Genomic DNA, 21,289 nt, shown 5'->3' on the forward strand with positions numbered 1-21,289 from the left:
TTACAGTTTTGATTAATGCTTGATTTAATTTACTATTTGTATGTGACTGTTTTTGATACTGAGAGGTCAGCCACTTTTACAGTTAAGCTTAATGAATGCTTCCAGTGTTTACTGCTTCAATATAAATATGCACATAAACAATCACTGTCAGCAGACCAGATTAATGTCCATTAAAGGCAATGAGAAGACTCTCATTGCTGAAGGTGGTAGGCTTTTTGTAATAGAGTACCTTTCCTCTTCTGACAGAGCAGCTATATTTACATAGTCAATTGTAATGGCGTGCCTACAGCTCACTGTTACAACAGCTAAATGAACACCAGGTTTAAGTAGCTAAATGTTTGTTTGTACTCATGTGATAAGTGATATACATAAAAAAATATACCTCCTGAAGAGCCATGGCTTGGGTAAGCATCTGGAGAATTAAGTCATAAACATAGTTGCATATAAACAATAACAAAAAACTGCAAAGTGTTCATTCTATCCTTGCTTCCCTTTTCCTTACAACTTTCCATGTTTTAAAGGACAGAATTTAGAAACTGTGTATATCTCTCATGGCAAGGACAAAGTTTTTGAGTGTGGTATGAAAGATGATGAATGATCAATGGTGTGATTAAAAGAGCAGTGTGTGGAGAAGAGGGTATGGTCACAGTGCTGGAATTAGGTTAATGGTGTTGCTTTGGTTATTTATAATAAATGAGTAATTTCAGCATCACGTAGTTTTCATTTACTTTCTGAGAGTAAAACAGTCTGGTCCCTTACGTACCCATAAACAAGGTCAATGGATATGCTACCCAAGTAAATACCCCTATAAGCAAGTATGTTTCAAAGCAACAAATATACTTTTATATATAAGTGTGGTAGAAATTTAGAAAGATATTACATAATTGACTCAAGGCCATCTGTCTATGCAAGCCTGTAAAACAACTACCTGTTTCTTTGGATTAAAGGCAAGTACTTGCATTTATTGGCACAGAGAAATACCCTGCACATCATCCCTTGCATCGAAAATAATTTCTGTAGAGGAGGGGGGAAAAAAAGATTCTATGTGGAACTGGAATGTTTAAACACACCAAAAATGAAGGAATAAATGAAGATTCTATATTTTGCTGAGATGGTTGAAGAACCCATTTGGCAATGCACCTTAGAAACAGCTGACTTTTACTGCACTTCTGCAGAAAGGACTTACCTTCTCAGCACACTGTGCATGTTCCTTTCCACTACCTGAACTACATCTGTAATGAATTACTGAGTTTATATTCAGAAGTCAATGACACTTTATTCCTTCACTACCACATTTGTCCTCAATCACAGTACTTTTTTTTTTAAATTTTTTTGTCTGCTGGAAACTTTCATGACATATTTCTAAAATATGCTCATTTGCTTAAAGGAATGAGTAGACTGAGTGACGGTACATGAATGAATACCATGGTAAAGCTCACCTCATTGTGTCATCTTTCAGCCTTGTCATAGGTAATACCATAAAGTTTTCCATATTTGGAACTTGAATCCCCTACAAGCCAGTCACTACCAGCATAGCTTTTTTTGATTCTGAATTTCCAGTTTAAGTCTCTCAATAACACCGTCAATTCAAGAATTATTTTTATCTGTGTAATGCCATGCAATACCTTGTAAACAGTATACGCCTCCAGCTGTTTAAGTTGCTTATTTTCCCAAAAGGTTACTTATAAAGTGCAGGTCATGAGGATTAAGTCATGTAGCTCCCGTGGAGTACAGGAGGAATTTCACAGTCAAATCCCTGCAAATTTGTTTGGGAAATGCATTAATTTCTAATGAGCCATTAATCACTTTACTGACTTCACATGTACTGAAGTAGCCTGTGACAACAGTTAGGTACAGTATTTGCAATTTCTTAGGCAGAAATAGAAATCACCTTATTTACTTGATTGATAGGGAGATGAACTGGTAGACTCCAAGATTTTCACAACTGACTACCGATACACATGCTTTGCTGTTCACATTCAAACAACTGTCAGGATACGTCATCTTAAAATAGTGCTGTGCTCCCAGTGAAAAAATCAAACTAAAATGTGGCAAGTGAAGCATTAAAAACCCACGGCGTCTTAAGTCACTAGTTAATTTTGAAAACAATGTCCACATGATTTGTTCACACAATTAATTCCAAAAATATCCCTGTTTGGTAAAATGTGTTTTAAACTGAATAATGCAATTTGTGAACCATTTCTGAGCCGTATCCTTTCAAACTGCAGTTGTATTTATTATAAGTATTTTGGCATTCAGCATCACAAAATGCTTATCTAAAGTATATGGCTATTAGTTAGAACTAATGATGTGTACTACAGTAGTTTTCTCTGGTTGAAGAGCAAAGTAGCAAGCACAAGTCATTTAGATACAGTTATACAGGTGAGGCTGCTGCTTTCAAAACAGGTCACTGGCGAAAGTATTAACAACAGCGTCCTGTGAGTACTGAGATACGCAATAGACAATTTGTAAATTGTTCAAGTTCTTATGGTAGAGTTTGGGGTTTTTTTTAGAGTTAAGGAGATTTAACTCTAAAGAGATAGTTATGCATATGCATATGTAAGAGCATATGGAGAGGGAAGGTGAAGGGAACGAGTACTACAATAATGCATTTAGTAAAGTGTTTGGGGTTTTTTTACCAAGAATATTCTTTCATACAGGAAGACATTATTTCTACATCAGCCCAGGTTCACAGCGTAAAATGAGAAATACATTACTATTAGTGCAGGTATTCTCATTTATAAAATAGGTAGTGAAAAATGAATCATAAATATCCTACAGTTTGTGGAAAGTTCCTTGATAACCAGTGAAAACTGTTACATTGTTTTTGGATTGGATAGTTAACTTTCTTCATAGCAGCCTCTGGGTGCTGTGTTTTGGATTTGTGACCAAAACAGTGTTGAAAACACAGGGATGTTTTATTTCTTGCTGAGTAGTGCTTGCACAGCCTGAAGGCCTTACCTGTTTCTCAGGCTGCCCCACCAGTGAGTGGGCGGGGGGCGCACGAGAAGCTGGGAGGGGACAGAGCTGGGACAGCTGACCCCAACTGACCCCAGGGGTATCCCACACCATATGATGACATGCTCAGCAATAAAAGCTGGAGGGAAAGAGAGGGGGGAGAAGGGAGAGAGGGATGATTGGAGTTACTGTGTTTGTCTTCCCAACTAAGCATCATGCATGATGAAGCCCTGCTTTCCTGGAAATGGTGAAACATCTGCCTGCCAATGGGAGGTAGTGAATTAATTCTTTATTTTGCTTTGCTTGTGTGTGCAGGTTTGCTTTATCTGTTAAAGTGTCTGTATCTCAAGCCATGAGTTTTTCTCACTTGTGCCCTTCTGATTCTCTCCCCCATTTCATGTGGGGCAAACGAGCGAGTAGCTGGTGGATGCTTAGCTGAGTACTGGGCCACTGGTTCAATCAGCAATTTTGTTCCCAAAGCCTGGGACCCTACAATGCTGGTAAAGACAGAGGTGAAGAAGGTGTTGAGGACCTCTGCCTTTTCTGCATCATTGGTGATTGATTCTCCTTTTCTGTTTAACAGTGGGCCTATATTTTCCTTCTTTTTCTCCTTATGGCTGACACGTCTGAAGAACCCTTTCTTGTTAGTTTTTATGTCTACAGCCAGTTTCAATTCAAATTGGGCTTTTGCTTTTCTAACTGCCTCTCTGCACACTCTGGCTATGCCCTTGTACTTCTCGGCGGATAATCCTCCACTTCTCCATCTCTGGTATGCTTCCCTTTTGGATTTGAGTAGACCCAGGAGGTCATGATTGAGCCATGGGGGCCTCTTGCTCCGCTTATTTCCCTTTCCTTTGTAGGGGATAAATTGGCTTTGTGTTTCCAATAGAGAGTTCTTGAAGAATTCCCAGCACTCACTAACTCCTTTGTATTCTCTGGAAGCTTGCCATCGAATCCCTCCCAATTTTATATATAAAATATATATATATAAAATATAGATTTTATATAAAGCAATAGTGTTAATGACACTAGCAGCATTTTGTGACTATCAGTTTCTTCTTGAAACTGAAGAATTGGTCAAGATTATGAATGGGTTATCAAATATCAGGGAAAATAACAGCCAAGAAAACCCTCTAAATCTATTTTCAGTTTCATCAAGACAAGGCAAGGTGTTTTACATGCAACAGGCTGCCTACTCTATTCTTCATGGTATTGGGTCAGTTGAAGAAAAAGTATTTTATACCACTTCCTTCGTTTCAAAATTGCAAGCAATACATAATGTGTCTCCCAAAACTTTCTCTCAGTCAAAAAATATTCCCTACACAGTTTGTTCACTGACCTCTGACCGAAGAGTCAGTACAATTTAGAACACTATGGACTTAGCAACAAAATAATGAGGTTTTATTTTTTCCTTTAGAGCTCAGTAAGGAACCATGAAAGGGCAGAATCTGAGGGTAAAGGTGACTTTAGCCATCCCTGGCAGGAGCCAGATGGAAGGGTTGCTACGTTACCCAGCATAGTCTGAATCTGGAAGCAGATCTTTGTCTGAATCCTTGGGGCTAAGAGATGATAAGAGGCTCCATAGTCCTGTGGAGTTAAGCAGCTTGACAATGTGAGCCGGGAGCAAGAAGGGAACTGTTAAAATTCTCAAATCAATTCTCTGGAAATATGGGAAACAGCTCTACATGAGCTGCACAAATGCACTTTTTTGCTGTAAGAAGAGAGAGTTCCAGCACATAGGGAGACTGTGAGAAGGCAGCTTGCTTTCTAAAACAGGTGATTCGAAAGCATTTGATGTTATTAAACATTATTAATCATTCTCTGTGAGAAGTCTAGCTATGCAAGTGTATCAAAATAACTGGGGAGGGAGGGAATATATGCACAACTGACTTAATTGTGAACAAGAAGATGCTCCATCCAAACTAGTTTATAGATGTTAGATAATTTCTAGCACCGCAGATGGGAAATCTAATGTATTATTATAGAAAAAGCAAGAAGCAGAAGTACACTAAGAATTTGAGTACAACCGAAATTTGTGAAAACAGATTTGATGGAGTTTGTTTCAACATGTCAAAGCAATTCCTGATATGTGGGAAAAGATGCAAAAATATACAGGATTTACTGGCATATCACATTGATGGCACTGACTTTGACAGATGCCATTTCTTCAATAGTGGAGCTGGTCTGGGCGTAAATAGAATTCTAAATACCAAGAGAGGAATTTTAAGAAGACAAGGAGACTTGAGCTCTTAATTTAGTTTTACACTTTTCTTTTCATGTCCTTCATATACTCAACTTTCTGAAATTCTCCAAGATGAAGTATTTGGAGTTTATTCTAGCCTACAGAAGATATCTACTTTGGTTTCTAATCAGGCAGGTGCAGATTTAACTCCAAGAAAGTAGGAAAGTTCTGTTCTGCTTGAGCTAGTATCCTGATTACAAAGAGTCCATAAATGCAAAGACAATCAGAGGGAGATTTTTATAGCTTCACCATAACAATTGCTCACAGCCATTTAATATAAATGGCCATAGGCTATACGGCTATACCCTCTTATTTTTCATTAATGGTAACAGGGTAGAGACTGTCAAATTTTTTTATTTTTTAATTTTTTTTTAGGGAAGCAGTTTCCAGTGATGAATCAGCAAGGGTATTCAAGTAAGCAGCAGCTCCATGTGGAGAATTTATTTTACAGAAATTCAGATGTTCAAAAAGCAAAATATTTCATCTGATCAGCTTGACACCTGTTAGCTGGTTGTTAGCATTAAATTTTCTGACATCTTATTCTTTACTGAAAGTTATACAAGTAGACAGCATCATCTCATGACACCAGACTCTATAACATAACTGCTTTCATGTACTGTAAAAATACAATAAAGCACAAAGCTACAGAGCAGAATTGGAGCAAGAAGCATGCTAGTAGGACAGAATATAGTGAAATAATAATAATAATACACTAAAATTTTGAGATTTTTTTCTCTTAGAAAAAGAAGAAAATTCTATTTTCCAAATCACTTTCCACATGAGACTTTTCAATTTCCCAATCAACATTACTGTATGTATTTTTAGTAAAAGACTGAATAGTCTTCTTGAAAAGACTATTAACTACAGCTATAGCTTCTGAATTAAAGGTCATGACAGTTATGAATGAGGTTATGAGCTCTTTTACACTACTACTTGGACTTATGTCTTCAACAGAAGTGGAAAATTAAACCAGAAATAGGATTGCAACATGACAAATGAATGAAACTCTAAACTACAGAAAGCAGGTCTAAGAGGAGGTCATTCGTAAGGCAATGCAATGAATTTGTGATGTTGATGTTTTGACAAGCGAATAGATCACTGAAGGCCAATGCCTAACACTAGCAATGCCATACTTTTTGCAAAGCTTTACCTTAGAAAACAACAACAAAGCTTCCTTCAGAATTTAGACTGAAGAAGTATTTTAAACCAATATCATAGACCTTGTTTTCCCCTGCACATTAAATTCTTCTCTCTATTTTCTGATCCTTCTTGATTCTTCCCTTTCAGCCCCTACAGACTGCATGAATGACACATTTGTCTCTTTCTCTACCCTTCAGTGTTTATGTAGATCGCTTGGCTATCAGCATTATTGGTTTCAAAGTAATGCAGAATTAAGTAGGACTTTGTCGTCATATCAAGAAATCAATGATACACTGAAGGAGTTTTTAATTAGACACTGTGGTCCTGAACTAACCCAGAATTACAAAGATTAAATAATTGCATATGGCATTCTCAATGCGTGGTTCACCATAGTGAAAAGAAGATTATTGACTCAACTGCTAAGTTATGAGAGCTGATGAAGTCTTGCTGAGTGCAGAAATTCTTTTTAGTATAAGAAAAAATGCAGTTTTATGACCCAAATCCTTTGGACTATCTTAATTAAGGACTGCTATGATAAGAAAGAAGTTAAAAGGCTATTTAGTAGGAAGACAGACTCCCATTTAAATGTTGACTTATGAAGTCAGCATTGTCGAGGTTGTTACTGTACTTTGGTCTCTCATTTTCAAAACCATTAACTTCTCCCAGAAAATTTCTATCTACAGGTCTATGAGCAAAACTGTCATATGTCTTCATGACTTAGGAACCTGTAAAATTCAATATCACTTAGACATCTGTTCTACTTGATTAATTTTTTGATTTTTTTCCTTCTCTGCCTAAACATGGATATACAAATTTTAATAAACAACTGTCTTAAGCTTTGCATTCAGATCTTCTATAAATGTAATCTGGCATTAGTCCCCTGATTTTAGTGAAGCCATCTTGCTATACCAACTCAAAAATCTGGCCTTAAGAGCTCATTATATTTAAAAGTATAACTAATTTATCTAGACATTCTTTCAAGAAGATTATTGTTACATTCATTTTAACAATAAAAATGTATGGGGAACATGCTGAGGGAAAAGAGCATGCTTAAATGGTGATAGAGCAAGAACAATAATAATATTCTTAAAACACTATAGAATTAGGTAGCATGTGCATCAAAGTATATGCGGAGGTAAGAATAATGAATGTTTTTGAACAAAGTATATTCATGGTCTTTCATCTTATTTCTTAACATTTAAAACAAAAGTATATGAACTTGTATTTGATAATGCTGTAGTTCATCTGCCAAAATTATGCCACCTGTGCAAAACAAAAAGGAATATTTGTCCCTCAAAGTATGCCATGATAAAAAATATCAACAGAGCACTCTGAGCTTGCTATTTTCAAAAGGTATTCAGACTATATATTAGGAGTTTCAAAATCCCAGCTGGTTTCTCACTAGATTCGTAGATATATAAATTCCTTCACAGAATCACACTTCTGCCAATCCCTTGAGGGAAGCCCTAACAAAAGCTGAGGTTGTCAGGACACATAAACTGTTCCCTTGTTATTCCTGCTCTATCAATCATTTTCAGTTAAGAAAAAGAAGAGCTTTGTCATTGAGATATAGGCCATTCATCAAGGGGGGGGGGGGGGGGGAGAAAAAAGAGAAACCTAGTTCTTACGAGTAAATGTACAGGAAGCAGCAGCAGAAACAAAGATGAATAAAAAGTGCAAGGAACCATACAGCTGAATGCTGGATAAGGGGCAAGCAACATCAATGAGCGTATGAGGTACACATACATTAAAAGATTTATGCTGTGCATATGCTTTGGTTTGAAAATGTTAACACTGGCCTTTAAACTATATATGAAGCACAAGCTTTAAGGCATCTACACAGATGTTGAGGAGCAGTGTGACACAAATCCAACCTCGGACTTGAAACCCCAGGAACAGTAAGTCATTAACTGCAGTGCAGTGCTGCTGGAGCTCAAGTATCTTTTGACATCTGACAATCCGCAGGCACTCACCAAGTTTTCCAAATTATAAACAAAATATCTACTTAACTTGTCCTGCTGCAAATAGCATCCTAATATTTCCTCACAGTATGATTTCCTTTCCATGGCATTACAGTATTGATAATGGAGATACACATAGTTAGTGGATGATGTTAACAGGTTACTTGCTGCTTTGAGATGTTAGAAGGGTATAGGAAAGGGTATTTTTTCCTGAATTAAGATTAACAAACTGAATTCACAAACTGCTGTAAGAAAACTACCTCCCATGGATCAGATTCAACAGTGGCCTTCTATAAGGATTAAGTTTATTTTCTATGTATCAAGAGCAGACGACCAGTATGTTTCTCAGCACTAAGGACACATTGTTTTCTGAGAGAAATTAAAGACATATCTCCACTAAGACTTGGTTCGTTCATCATCTACTTGAGAGACAGACAGAAAGAAAACAGGACTTGATAAGAGCAAAGTATTCAAGACCCTTAGAACTAAATGTACCATTCTGTTTTAATTTTCTTATCTTGCCTGTATTAATCGTTATTTTAGAAGATGCTATGAGCTCATTTTGATATTAATGATTCTTCAGGGCACTTTCTATACTTCAGATCTTATTTTAGTTTAACTTAATTAAAATCTGTTTGAGATTTTCTTCGTGAGACTTATTTAGCCTTTCAATAACAGACTACAGATAATTATATCACTCCTTTCTATTACGTTTGGTGACAGACTAAACAAAGTAAGGTTGTCCAAATTATTGTGTTAAAATAGTTTCTTGACTTATTATTTTATACATTGGACAGGCTTGGTGCCACTAGATAAGATCCTGGTGATACTTTAGGCCCTGCTTCAGAATAATACTTACTCTCACTGAAGTCAATGTATCAGGACACCAGGACTGTAACCATTCATAAAAGAAACACCTCCCCCCACCTTGGATTCAAATGACACCCTCTGTACTTTTACAGAAAAAAAATAAGACAATATCAGCTGTTCTGAGCTCACCTAGAGGCCACAGCTAGGTAGAAAGTTGATCTGCACCTCTTTAAACTCTATCTGTTTAATCGCTTCCTACCATCCTGTCGATACAGTTTGCTTTTGAACTCTGTAAAGTGACTTCTAAATTTGATATAAAGATACTAATTTTTCTGAAATAATGAATAAATAATAAAAAATGTATATATGCACAACTAGATATTTTTATTAACAGTGTGTACACAAAAAAAGCATGGCATATATTCAGAAGTCTAGATTAGGAAAATTCTGTTGCATACAAATAACATGAAATATTAAAATGTATGCTCCATCCTCAGTGATCCAAAGGGAATCAGATCGAAGATCTGACTATGTGTTTTCTAAATTAAAAATTCAAATCAGAACATGTAAAGTAGTTTAAAATAATAATTACATGAATTCCAATTAAGTATTACACAGTAATTACAATGAGTGCTATTAGCAAATTCAAAATACAATTTCAGTTAAAGCTACTATCATGAAACACAGCAACAGACAGGTGCATCCAAACATCAACAAGTGGAAGAGAAATTACAGGTGCTTGTCTGTTAGGGAGAAGTGAAATTAACCCACTTCTCTGTGGTTTATGCTATCTCAGTCAGCTAGAATGTTGCTTTTTATATGCTTTTTCAGTTTTTATAGGCTAAAGGGTTCTTAAAGGATGAACACAGTGCAGATTCAGGAAACAATTTATGACACAAAACCAATTTAGAACCAGAGGAGTATATATGCACTTATCAGTAAAAGAAAATTAGAGTTACCACTCTATAAAGTTTAGCTTTTGTTTCTAGTATCTACACCAGGTGCCTCAGAGAACAATGCAAGTGATGTCCTGATTTTAATATATTAAATCTGGTTTATGAATTCAAGTTTTACATTTAATAAAAAGCAAAAGAAATAGAGCACACTTTAAATTTAGCTATCTGTGCTTGAAAACTTAGCAGTCTGCAGCCATGAACCATGATTACTTGTTATAAAAACTGTCTTTGAAAAATTTAGCATCATTAGAAATATTTATCTTAAAGTAGCTGCAATTTGGGGGGTTATTATTTTGTTTGTTCTGTACCACATGATAAAAGCAAAATATGTAAAACTGAAGTACACAGCAATACATATATTCCGTGTGCACTGTTCATTTTTGTGCAGCATTTAGGACACCCCTGCAATCCAGACTCCACAAGTTTCCAATTGTATTGTGAATAAAGGATTACACATCATCTATCTGCCAGTAAACCCAGATAAACCTCTGGCTAAATGCCCCTCCCCAATATTTTCCCCCCAAACTGCCACACTGATGTACCCAAATTCTGTCTTCTGAATCTTTACTATACAACATTACCTTTCCCCTAAAGCATTCCGCTAAAGTAATCTGAAACTTCCTTTAATTTTGGTCTGGGTAGACTTACTCTACCCCTACACAGTAGGTTTCATTCACTGTTTCAGAATGAATTGTCCTTACAAATTCAGTCAAAACCACATTGTCCTTGTGATGTAACTACAAATACTTCATCATTTCTACAGAACAAAATAGGTAAGTTGAGGTTTCCTTGAAAGATTTCCAATCTGGTCACACTTCCTATTTTCTACAGGAAACATTCTATTCTATATTCTAAAGCTATATTTGTAATTAACTATTTTCAATCCTAATCTTTTTCAGAGATCTGATTCCAAAGTATTCTTTCACTAAGAGCCTTAAGATTTCCAGTGCTACAAATGTGAGGTCCAAATCACAAATCTGCTCAGAGAACTAGAGCCAGATTCAAACATGAACAAAGCCTTGTACATGTGGTGGAATGTGCATCCATTTGGTTTTGCATGTGTGCTCTCTCTCTTTCATAGAGCCAGAACAATTTTGGTAACAATTTTTCCTTTCTTCTTCCTTTCAAATTGCAATGATTTTTTCCCCCAAAAATCTGGTAGGAACTTACAATGTCTAATAATGACAGAAGAGAGAAAAGTGAGAATTTTCACCCCAGCTTTTTCTAGGTTTGGCTTACAAATCTTTACTTCACCTTCTGCCATTCTTCAGGCACATATCCAAATAAACAAGAACGACGTCCCAGAAGGACTTTAGGATGTGCTGAACATTCAATTCCTATGGTAGTTCACAGGAGACATAGTTAGTCTGTGCTTTGAAAAGCAGGCCACAATCACTGGAAGCTAGGTGTTTGACAGCTTGGAGGAATGAAGATTCCAAATGTGGGATGACTGGCTTTGGGGATATTTCAGCTGGAAGATGTTTTTCTGAATCCTAGTTTTCCTATTGCTTCCTCCTTGCACATCCCTGTGAAAAAAACTTTTCAGTGAGTGAGAGTAAACCTAAGGCCTGCCCATATCTTACCAGTTTCTGTTGGCAGATGGAATAGAAAAGCAGTATAGAGTTTTTACACAAGGGGCAGGTCAAAGGAGGCAAGTAGTCCCTAGAAATACGTAACAGTATTCTTTGACTACGTGGTCCAAATCACTAACTACTAACATTAGGCTAATACCTCCACAGATTTTCAACAAAAGCTCAAATCATACTGCAGAAGAATGTTCCAACAGGGGGAAGCCAAACGTATCTGCTTTCCATTTCAACAATTAACATCCATTTTAAAAGTCAGAGCCTCCATACCAGTGGAGCACTGAAAAGCTCAAGGGCCTGTGGTTCAACTGAGTCATCCGATTTTAAAGCACTTTCTAATATTAAGCAAGGTTCACAGCTTTGTAAAAAGTACCTATTAAAAAAGCGAATTTCCACACCCTTGACAGAAGTCCTCTAAATCTGGATTATGTACTAATAATTAAGGTTTCACATTCTGAAGGGTTTTCTCAGGGTTTTTGCCTCTTTCTAGTAAAATAATAGAAAACAGAAAACTCTAACGTTGAGAACAAGCTGAAAGGAACGAGCTGACTTCCACAGTTCTCAGACACACTAAAGAATGGAAGAAAATACACATCATACATGTGGTCAGAAAAGATGCAGCAGGATCTATTTTTGTCTTAACCATAGCTCTTTCCAAAGGAAAAGTAAGCTCTCCGTTAATGACAGATGTACATTCAGCCTTAAAAAACAAGCACTGCATCACTCGTGTCTATTACTTACAGATACCAGGGAGGGCTATCAAGAGATTCTCTTTAAATTCAAGATCCCTCATTAGTCCACACAAAACACTCTGGTCTGGAGCCAGAGCAGGCTTACTTTCTCTATCCTTTCCAGTACGATTCAGAATCCACCTGCTTGTATCTAACAACTACCTCACAAGGATTGCTTTTCTCTTTCTTCCTTCTTTCTTTCCCTTGTGTGCATGTGTGTGTGTGCGTGTATGCATGTGTATGTATCTTTTAAGGCTTCAGACTTCATAATTATATTATGATGAAAATTAATATCTCTTGATACACAGCCCTGGTTGTCCTTAAACTCTTTAAATTGCTTATACTTTGCTACTTCTCCCTTAGGTATGCATAATATTAGAGGCTCAGCCAGAGCACAATTTCACCTCGTATTTCTTGCACTGCAGACTAAGGACAGAAGTTCAAGAAACCTTGATGCTGCTCCCTGTTGTGACTGAGACTAAGCAATAATGATTGTGGAAATATATCACATAACTATTAACACTTCTTCCTCAGAGTCCTAACTTAAGCCAGACCTAGGCACTTATCACAAAATAGTAAGTCTACAGAGACTTTCCTTTTCATCATAATCATGTACGTACAATCCCTCTGATGCTCTCTTCTACTCAAACAATTGCTATACATGGCAGCTTACTTCCTCCTACCTGACACCTAACATTTACTACTAAAGAAATCCTTCCTTCTTTATCATGATGGAACTGGAGATAGCTCATGTACTTTCAAGCACTTACAAGTCTGGTTCAGTGGTTCAGCTGACCAGTGCTGCCAGGCTGATGACTTGCATTCAGTTTTACTCTTACAGTGCGCAGAAATTCTGGTCATTCACATGATTCATGTCTAACTGCTCTGGCATCTGTCTCATTATCTGAGACAAGATTAAACGCCAGCAATCCAACTTAGCCAGTGTCTTACTATTCAGTTTAAGTCACAAATACGTTTTCATCGAGAAACATTAACATTTTCCACACATGGGGAAAGCTACTGTCCTACAGAGGAATAGTATCAGCTATTTTATTTTAACTTTATCACTAAGTTAATATATTTTCACTACTCTCTTTAATTTTTCAGTACAGTCATAAGCACCATAAATTTCAATGATTTTCCCACAATAAAATACTGCAGCTAAGTTCTATTTCTTGCCTGTAGCTTCCTGAGGCTTAAGTTGGGTTATTGCTTTTTCCATATTTTCACTTCTTTACATGATGTGCTTTAAGACGGTCCCGTCAAAGCACTTTTCATTTATTTCAAAATTATGATTACTAGAGGATCTGTTTTTATTTTACACTACAGCCCTTCACAAGTGCATATAAACTTTATTATTAATAAAGCTAAACTGATGTGAAGTTATGTGAGCCTGGTGAATGGAAAAGGAGGATGTTAAAACAGGCAGAGAGGATGGAGAAATACGAATGAAAGTATTACTTTCCAAATTTCAAGAAGTCCACAAATTAATTCATTCTCTGTGTGGTCAGTGTTATCTCTATCTCTTGCAATTGTAAGTTAGAGAAATACTGCCTCAAGAAAATTATATTACAGATTCTCATCAATGCTAAAGAAATCAATCCCATATATCTTTTATAGCTTCCTGAAAAATCCTAAAGTATTTATTTATGTTGAGATCTAATTTGTTTTGGTCTTTGGTTTTATGTTGTATAGCATATTGTAGCACAATAAAATTTAAGAATTTTATCTATACAGTTTATGTACACCGGGATAGAACAACAAGTGTACATAATTCACAAATATATACAGTTAGGATGTTCAGAACAAAGATGCAAACACGTTAAAATATTTCTATAAGCCTACACTATTTGAAAGTAATTTAGAAGTTTCTATGAGAAATAATTTTCGTGGGGCAAGTCGAAGTAACATTTACCTGCAATATTATAAACAATGGTCACTTTAAATTTGGTATTTCCACCCTTATTAAACCACTACCAAGGGGAGTCCTGCTGTTAAAATATTATGTGGATTTTTTTAGAGAAATATCATTACCTAATGATTTTAAAAGAACCTAATTTTTCAAAGTGAGAGAGTAACAGAGATGGATTACCTTAAATTGCATAATGTAGCTTGGAGAAGTCAGGCACAACTCTTCTGTGCACCTGAAGAAGTGTGAGAAAGGGGAATGAACACCCTCAGATGAGATTGTTGATTATGACAGAAATACTGAATTACATAGCTGCAAAGCTGCAATCCTGATGTGGAATTTTCACATGCTTACTGAAAAAACTAGAAACATAACTTCTGAGCCCTATTTCAAGAGGTATTTGTGTCTTAACAGTCTACAGAAACTGCAGCCATTCAGAAGCCCCAACACCCACATGATGGTCAGCCACCGGGAGTCATCATGACATTCTTGTACTCTGACCATTCTGGCCTGTTTTAAAAATAAGCAATTTCATTTCACTTTTCATATTTTTCCAAACGTGATGAGACTTCTGCTTTTCCTACTGCCATCAACTTCAGAAGAGCTAGCTGATAGTAGCTCAATAGCTACTAAACCTTTCCTGAAATTCATGTAGGTTAACCCCAGAGCTGTTTCAGTTCAGTCAGCAGTTACGCTAAATCAAAAACATGCATAGGAAAGTAATATTTCCTACCCTTGTGCAGAAAAGAACCTGTATTCGTATTTTATTTTAGAAAAAATTATTCTGAGAGATTTGGTGCCTTATTGTAGCTTCATTACAGAGGAACAAAAAGACACATGTAACTATCTAAAACCCTAAGGGGCTTTCATAGCATGAAGATTGCTGGAACATAGAAATGCTTGAAAGAACTCCTAAAATGGGCATATGCAACTCCAAATTCCTGTTATGGAGAATAAACTGAAGATACGTTTTTCGTTAATTCCATCCTATAGGAATAATGCAAACCAGATGAAACAGAATCAAGAGTTTGGACTCCGATTAATAAAGGTCTAAATCAAAGTTTAAACTAAACACCCATTTTCATCTAAACACTGTTAAATGCCAGTGCATGTTAGAGTGTAGTTATCCTAATTTGCTTTTGTTGTTTCCCATGGAAGCACCATTTTACAACCAGAGTGCATGGAAATATAGTATGACGTACGTGCGGTTACCTGACTTTTGTAGGGTAAGATAGAATTGTCTCTGTGGGTAAGTGCACATGTACATCTTTTCCAGGACTGCTGGATGAATGCAGAGTTGGTAGTCACAAAATGATATGCACATGTGCACGGTATGATTTCCATAGTATGGAAAGATATTGAGAATTGCAAAATATCTACCCTTACAGAAGAAGATAATAATTATGTTTATACAGGTATCAGTATAATAAACTACTGTCTAGGCTAATGAACTACCTACTACTCATAAGTTATGGTGTAGGTATCAACACTTGATCTGCAAAGGAAATAATAATGAGATGCTTCTGCTCTGAATCCTTCTTACCAAGCCATGTCTTATTTCTTCCCCACCATGCTGTCCCACCACACTTTGTGGGACCAAACTTTCTCTCTCACTGTATCATCCTTTTTATATATAACTCCTCACATTCCTCCAATGTACTGTTACTCTTCAGATGAAAAATTGAATGATGAGATCAGCAATGTAGCTGCTTGAGCTGCAGACTTTGTGAAGGCTATACAGCTGTGTGGTAATTTGGCCAGTCTCTCATGAATACAGATAGGAATTCCACAGCCTATTTTACCCTCAAAACTGATGAACCTCTTGTCTTTTTAAGCTCCAGAAAATAACACGTGGCAGCTGAGTCAAACATTCTGAACCACTGGAAACTTCCAATCCTTCTAAGTCATTCTTGCATGAAAAGTGTTAAATGTACTGTTTCAAATCATGTTAAATCACATAACCACAGCACTTAAGTAGCAACAAGAGCAGGTACCTCAAATATGCTAGTTATCTGCAACATCAGTACAGGAAGAATTTCAAATAAATATATGAAATTGCAATTTTTAAAATATACCAAAGGAAGCTGACCCATAACAGTGTAGAAAAGTAGTTCACTAAATTTACATGTGTATTTACAGTGTTTATGAGTTTCTAAGCCTGAGTAAATAAGCTAACACTTAATAAAAGGAAGCGGTCAGAAAGCTGTCATTATGGCCTACTACAAACTTCAAATTCATTTAGATTTACCAACCCCTCATACCTCAATTCAATGCAAGAGAGTAAAAAATATTTTATAACCTTGTCTTCCATAATGGAATAAATCAACACGCAGCATTTAAGTGATAGAGAAGAAAAATAAGACTGAACATGATATAAGGATATGGAAAGGAACGATACAAAAAAGGTCTGTTTCTGTTTACACTTTCATATGTATAGCCACCAAAGTAGTAATGATCATTTTTCAATAAGAAACAAAAACCTACTATTAATGCTAGCCTTAATTGTATCCAAGATTTAAGTCCTGATTCTACATAATTTATATGAAAGATTTTTTACTGCTGTTTTTTTTTTTTAAGTTAAACTATCAGCCTTCTCTTTAATGAATATCTAGAGAATATCCTTTTGCTGAAAATAAGTTTTGATTTTCTTTTTTCCATAGGTATTTCAAAGTATTAAGTTGCACATCAAAGTGATCTACTGGTATTGTAGAAAGGGAACCTCTAAGTAATTGCATCAAATTGGTTCACAGCACATTTATTGATAAGATGGATGTAAATAATGTTTGTGCATTCAATAATCTTCTTTGGCTATTACTGCATCTGTAGCATAGAATCATGGTTAGAAGAACAGATTCAGTGCTCGACTGTGGATGAAAATGATATGGAGAAGATGAACAATGAAAAAGAATTTTACACTTCTGTATTGAACAGAAAATGGGTAATTTGTAAATTTTACCCTAATGTTTCTTAGTCCTTTTGAATTTTAATCATATAGCATAATAATAATTAATAATCAGAAAAAATAATCATGAACTGAAAGGTCTGGGAGTTCCCAGGCAATGCAGAAATGTTTACTTATAATTCACCAGTTGAATTTGAGTTTGACCAATACAGACTTTCCAGCCTCCACTCAGCTGAGGGCTGATCATTTTGTACAATGATAATTTTCACAGCAACCTGAGGAAAACTGTTCATCTCAGTCATAGCTACCCATAGTTTGAGTAACACAGCTTTCAAGACCATATGGCTAAAATATTAGAAATATTGTGTTGCCCTTTCAGCATGTGCTAGGTTTGAAGTTGTCATCAAGCATCCGCATGGTCTTGAGTGAGAGTTATTGTGTGAGGTCATGTATTTGCTCAGAATTTGCAAAGGCAGTATCCTTACTTTAACAGATTGTCTTGAAAGTCAAGGCTGAGTGAACTTTTTAATTGATATTATTAGAAGGCAAACCTTTTTGGGTTTGTTTTTTTTTTTTTTTTTTTTAGTATTCATAAACATTTCACAAATGTGATATAATTTGGCAAATATTTGCTTGTCAATCAAAACAGGTTTTCATTTAGGAAACAACCAAAAAGAAGCAAGAGGGATGAGGCAGTGGTGCCAACTGTACTATGTGGGGCACTGAAGAAATGGGAAAGCAGGATTAAAATCCTTCTGCTACATAAAGGCAAAGCATCTCCTATCCCAGCTGTTGTCCAAACCATTAGTCTGTGGAATTAACATCCTATACTTCCTCCCTAGCTTTTATTTACTTTTATTAGAAAGTAATTGGAGCAAAGATCAAAAGAACAAAAAACCACACTGATTCCAGAGGACCCTGTATTCTTACAGTGAAGATGCTTCCAATTTGTGCCCTATTTTATACGAAATGGACCAGCTTCAATGCTGGACTCTGCTTTCTAGACAGCACAGAACACTGCTTCCTACAATACCCTATGACTTAATTTTAGCCTCCTATACTTGATATAGTTTCCTGAAAATTGTAAACAAGTTATATAGCTGCCACACGGCCCAGGGTGAGCTGGCCCGGACGCTTTGCTTGGGAGCACATCCGGCTCCTCCTCAGCTTTGAGGGCAGGGAACCTGCTTTACAGTTGCAAGCCTTTAGGTGGAGCAGGAGGCTTCCTCTTGGTGCCAGAAGTCACCAGCTTCCATTTTTCACATTCCCCAGAGGTTGGGCTTACTCTTCCGCTAGGGATGGACTGTGGCTGTGTGTTCCCATTAGTTCCAGTTCTGAGGTCTCAGGGTCTGTGTCTCCTATCTCTCTTAGTATCAGTTTTGCAAACGGGGTTATATAGACCCCAGTGTTAATCAGAGACTATAAATAAGCCAAAGGAAGGCTGTGTAAATAAGTCAGGGCAAGAGAAAACATTTCTGCTTGCCTTGCCCAAGAATAAATTGCAAGTACATAGGTACATACTATTATGGATCAAAACACAGTTGCCTACTGAAAACCTAGTAATCAACATAAAACATGATAGAAAAAAAATATCCTCAGCTGAAGGCAAAAATTGCACAGCAGACATGACAAAACGAGACAACCTTCCTAATATGCATTTTAAAAATTAAGTTTCTGAAAGAGTACATTGGCAGCAGCCATTTACTTTATCTGTGCATTTGGGAGCACATTGAGGAGCAGCTTTTCAATCTGAAGGATCAAATCTGACACAATTCATCAGACAATAACAGTGAAATCAAAAAGACAGTAACTGGAAAATGTAATCCTCCCCTGAAATTTTCTTCAGCTCGCCATCTGCTTCCATTCTATTACATCCCACTGGGGACTCACTGTCTTGCAACATCTCCTCTGGGTAGAATTGCCACAGATGTAACAGGCAGGACAGATAGCTTCGCTGCATGACTCAACCAGCAGGCTTTGGGTGACACAAAACTTAGCCTGCACGTTACCCTCTGACAAAGGAGAAAGCCAAACCACACAAAAACCAGGTAATGACAAGCACTGAACCAGATGCCGAGGCGTTGCACCAAGGCAAAGCACGTGCTTACATAAACCAGCCAGATTTTCCCTTAAGTGAAAACAGCAGGATTGAGCCACCACAGTGGTAAATTTACAAGCATTTAACTGCATGCTTATTTCCTCAGAATATCCTCAAATACAAGCATTCCCTCCAGTTGCCAGAACTATTTTGCTGACACAAAAACACATTGCTGATGCATAAGACTTGTATGTAACTACTTTGACATGATTTTCTTTCTTTGAAGGAAGGCACTCTGAGCCATCTGGAAAGAATAGCAGCCAAGCAGTACCTACTGAAATGCTATTTTCTGCCTTCCGCAGCTCGGGTAAACTAAAATGGCGGAAATTCTATTTTAAAAGACAGACAATCCCTACAGCATAGAGAGAACAAAGGGATGCCAAGACTCTGTCAATTATCCGTGGAGAGTATAGAACATTTCTAGTAATGAAAATGCATTACTAAAGGTTGTTCTTTATAGATTAACTTTTACCCCCTACCTATACTTAAACTTGTGCAATGGATGCTCTATACCTCACAGACATGATAGGTTGGGAAAAAGAATCTGTGTTTTTCTATTAATTTATTCTTGATTCTCTTAAATTCACAGTGCCTGTTCTTTAAACGGTATGTGTAAGTGAACATTTCTGCTTCCAAAGAGAGTCTTTTCAGCAGTAAAAGAGTAAGAAAGGAGCTGTTTAACGTATTCCTCTGAGTTTCAGCTACAGTTAAATTCAGTGTGCCAGAAACATGAATCATAATTTCCCCACCTATTCACTTAAAGCGTATCCTTATAAGCTATGAACAGGTAATCTGAGTAATTCCCAGGTAAAGAACAAAATATTTTTATAAATAAATTTCTTATTATTTAGTGTATTCAACATTTATTCAAGTAACTATCAGATAAGGTGTTCTACCTAAAAACGGCAGACAGGTGTGGGTCCAGTGTAGGTGAAGTCCTTTGCTTTAAAATACCTGGTTTGCTAGAACTCATTCCTCTCTTAAACTCCAGCCCAGCAATGAATACAAGTATGTGCTTACCTTACTCAGCTAAGCAGCTACATTGGTACTGAATGGTCAAGTCGCATTGTTAAAGTCAAATCTGTGCATAACAGTTTCTCCTATTAAGCCATGATCCTTCAGGAAATAACAATTCCTGTCACCGTCATGATAATGTTTAGTAGTGATTTATACAAAAAGAGCAGTCTGCAGTGGTTCTTTCACGCTTCATGTTTGCTGTTAGCAGCATACACTGAGCAGTATCTATAATGGCCTTGCACATCACATCAGCTCCAAATCCTAGAATTTTTTTAACAGTTAATGATGCATTTTAGATTCTGTTAGGAGAAACATTTCTTCACACCTTGCAAACACCAAATAAAATTAAAAATTATTGACAGCAATAATATTTTATATAACGCTGAGGAGTGTTCAAGGAATTAACAAAATTTACATAAAATTTCCCAGTGTCTTTCCTGGTCAAGTTTTTTTATTATTACTTAGGTGAACTCTTATGATCACTTCAAAATACATGAATAAATTTCTAGCCAAGTGAGGGAAAGCAATTCATGTTACTATTCACATTTTAGGATATATTATGTGTTAAAATTCATTTGGTCTTTTATTGAAATGCCAGAACATCCAAATGCTGAAATGCTTGAACCTGATTTTTGTAAAAGGTCATGTTGATTTTTCATGATGAGAAGTTCCTACCTTCCCACTTAGCAAAAATGGGAAATATTCAAAATTTAAAGAAAGTATATGTTACGAGTAACTTTTGATTTACTGAATTATTGTTGTCTCAGACTGGGTAAACTAAACCAGAAAACAAATAGTTCTTTACAACAGCTGGCAAGGATCGTAATGTGCAAGAACAACAGAGAACTCCTGAAACCTTTACAAATCCACTTGAAAACCCCTCTGTCAAAGTCATTTCAGTTTCCTGAAGTCTGGAAGCCTCCAGGGACTTTGGATCCATTAAAAGCCTGTGACAATGCATCAGTTTAGACAGATATGG

The 21,289-nt window shown here is 36.5% G+C and overlaps 1 protein-coding gene across 2 annotated transcripts in view; it reads right to left on the reverse strand.

Annotated features, from left to right (window-relative positions):
* Positions 1-21,289, reverse strand: part of RBFOX1 (RNA binding fox-1 homolog 1) — a 1,419,204-nt gene that overhangs the window by 964,486 nt on the left and 433,429 nt on the right. The window lies entirely within an intron of this gene.

Source organism: Phalacrocorax carbo, chromosome 10, assembly GCF_963921805.1.
Source record: "Phalacrocorax carbo chromosome 10, bPhaCar2.1, whole genome shotgun sequence".
Classification (NCBI taxonomy): domain Eukaryota; kingdom Metazoa; phylum Chordata; class Aves; order Suliformes; family Phalacrocoracidae; genus Phalacrocorax; species Phalacrocorax carbo.